Source organism: Mesoplodon densirostris, unplaced genomic scaffold (assembly GCF_025265405.1).
Source record: "Mesoplodon densirostris isolate mMesDen1 unplaced genomic scaffold, mMesDen1 primary haplotype scaffold_37, whole genome shotgun sequence".
Taxonomy (NCBI): domain Eukaryota; kingdom Metazoa; phylum Chordata; class Mammalia; order Artiodactyla; family Ziphiidae; genus Mesoplodon; species Mesoplodon densirostris.
Genome location: NW_026778196.1, coordinates 1,737,539 through 1,740,946, shown reverse-complemented (window position 1 = coordinate 1,740,946; position 3,408 = coordinate 1,737,539).

The following is a 3,408-nucleotide window of genomic DNA, read 5'->3' as shown; positions in this document are numbered from 1 at the left end:
CTCCATGCTCCTTGAAATACAAATGATCCATGACCTCTGTCATCACAATGCTCCAAAACCTTGTGATCACAATGTTCCATAACACTTGTCATCACAACGTTCCATGATGCCTGTCATCACAATACTCCATGCCCTTTTCATCACAATGCTCCATGACCTTTGTCACCACAATTCTCAATACACTTGTCATCACAATGCTCCCTGACACTTGTCATCAGAATGCTCCTTGAACCCTGTCAAGAAAAGGCTCCATGCCTTTTTCATCACAATGCCCCATGCCATTTTCATCACAATGCTCCATGCCATTGTCATCAAAATACTCCACAAGCTTGTCATCAGAATGCTCCATGACCCTTGTCATCACAATTCTCCATGCACTTGTCAGCACAATGCTCCCTGACCCTTGTCATCACAATGCTGCAAGCCATTGTCATCACAATGCTCCAATACCTTTGTCATCAGAATCCTCCCTGACACTTGGCATCACAATGCTCCATGCCATCCTCATCACAATGGGCCATTACATATGTGATCACAATGCTCCCTGACACCTGTCTTCACAATACGGCATGACCTGGTCATCACAATGCTCCATGCCCTTGTCATCACAGTGTGCCATTCCAACTCTCATCGCAATACTCCATGAAAGTTATTAGACCAATGTTCCATGCACTTGTCATCACAATGCTCCATGCCCTTCTTATCACAATGCTCCATGACCCCTGTCATCAAAATGCTCCATGACTCCAGTCATCACAATGCTTCATGACCTTTGTCATCACAATGGTCCATGCCCTCGTCATCAACAGTCTCTGTGACCATTTTAACCACAATGCTCCATGAACTTTTCATCACAATGCTCTTTGACCCTTGTCATCACAATGCTCTATGCCTTTCTCAGCACAATGCTCCATGACCCTTGTCATCACAATGCTCCATGCGCTTGTCAGCACAATGCTCCATGACTCCTGTCATCACAATGCTACATGCACTTATCATCACAATGTTCGATGATCCGTGAAATCACAATGTTCCATAACACCTGTCATCAAAATGTTCCATGACACTTTTCATCAAATTGCTCCATGACCCTGTCATCAGAATGCTCCCTGACCTTCTCAACACAATGCACAACGCCCTTGCCATCACAATGCTCCATGACCTTTGTCATCACAAAGATCCATGACCCTTGGCATCACAATGCTCCATGTCATTGTCATCACAATGCTCCATGAACCCTCTCATCACATTGTTCCATGCCCTTGTCATCACAAAGCTCCATGACACTTGTCATCACAATGCTCGATGCCCTTCTCATCACAATGCTCCATGCCCTTGTCATTACAGTCCTGCATGACACATGTATCACAGTGTTCCGTGCCCTTGTCATCACAATGTTCCATGCCCACTCTCATCACAATAATCCATGAAACATTTCAGACCATAGTTCCATACCCTTCTCATCACAATGCTCCATTACCCCTGTCATAACAATGCACCATGACACCTCACATCACAATGATCCACGGCCTAGTCATCACAAGGTTCCATGATAATTCTCATCACAATGCTCAAGACCCCTGATATCACAATGCTCCATGCCCTTGTCATCACAAAGCTCCATGACGCATGTCATCAGAATGTTCCATGGCCTTCTCATCACAATGCTCCATGCCCTTGTCATCACAATGCTCCAAGACCCTTGCCATCACAATGCTCCATGCCCCATTTCATCTCAATGCTCCATGAAATCTGTCATCACAATGCTTCAAGACCCTTGTAATCACAATGCTCCATGCCTCTTTTCATCTCAATGCTCCATGAACCCTGTCATCACAATGCACCATGCCCATCATCATAATGCTTCAGACTATTGTCATCACAATGAAATCAATATTCTGCATGACCTCTGTCATCATAATGCTCCAAACCCTTGTGATCACAATGCTGCATAACACGTATCATCAAAACACCCCATGACGCTCATCATCACAAATATCCATGGTCTTCTCATCACAATGCTCCATGATCTTTGTCATCACAATGCTCAATACACATGGCATCACAATGCTCCCTGACCCTTGTCGTCTGTATGCTCCTTGAACCCTGTCATGACAAGTTTCCATGCATATTTCATCACAATGATCCATGACCATTTCATCACAATGCTCCAAGGTCCCTGTAATCACAATGCTCCATGCCGTTGTCATCACAAAACTCCATGACGCTTGTCATCAGAATGCTCCCTGGACTTCTCATCACAGTGCTATATGCCCTAGGCATAACAATGCTCCAAGACCCCTGTAATCACAATGCTCCATGCCCCTTTTCATCAGAATGCTCCATGAGACTTGCCATCACAAGTCTCCATGGTCTTCTCATCACAATATTCCAGGACCTTGACATCACCATGATCCATTCCCTTGTCATCACAATGCTCCATGACCCCTGTCATCACAATAATCCATGAACATTTTCAGCCCAATGCTCCACGACTTTCTCATCACAATGCTCCATTGCCAATATCATCACAATGCTCCATGACCACTGTCATCACAACAATCCATGACACCTGACAACACAATGATCCAGGACTCTTGTCATCACAATGCTCCATTAACTTGTCGTCACAATGCTACATGACACCTGTCATCACAACTCTCCATGAACATTTTCAGCCCAGTGCTCGATGACCCTTGTCAGCACAATGATCCATGCCCTTGTCATCCCAATGCTCCATGACCCCTGTATTCACAATGCTCCTTGACACTTGTCATCACAGTGCTCCATGACACATGTCATCACAATGCTCCATGCCTTTGTCAGCAAAATGCTACATGACCTTGTCATTACAATGCTCTATGCGCTTGTCATCACAATACTCCATTTCCATTGTCATCACAATCCTCCATGAACTTTGGGATCACATTGCTTCATGCCCTTGTCATCACAATTCTCCATGCTCCTTGAAATACAAATGATCCATGACCTCTGTCATCACAATGCTCCAAAACCTTGTGATCACAATGTTCCATAACACTTGTCATCACAACGTTCCATGATGCCTGTCATCACAATACTCCATGCCCTTTTCATCACAATGCTCCATGACCTTTGTCACCACAATTCTCAATACACTTGTCATCACAATGCTCCCTGACACTTGTCATCAGAATGCTCCTTGAACCCTGTCAAGAAAAGGCTCCATGCCTTTTTCATCACAATGCCCCATGCCATTTTCATCACAATGCTCCATGCCATTGTCATCAAAATACTCCACAAGCTTGTCATCAGAATGCTCCATGACCCTTGTCATCACAATTCTCCATGCACTTGTCAGCACAATGCTCCCTGACCCTTGTCATCACAATGCTGCAAGCCATTGTCATCACAATGCTCCAATACCTT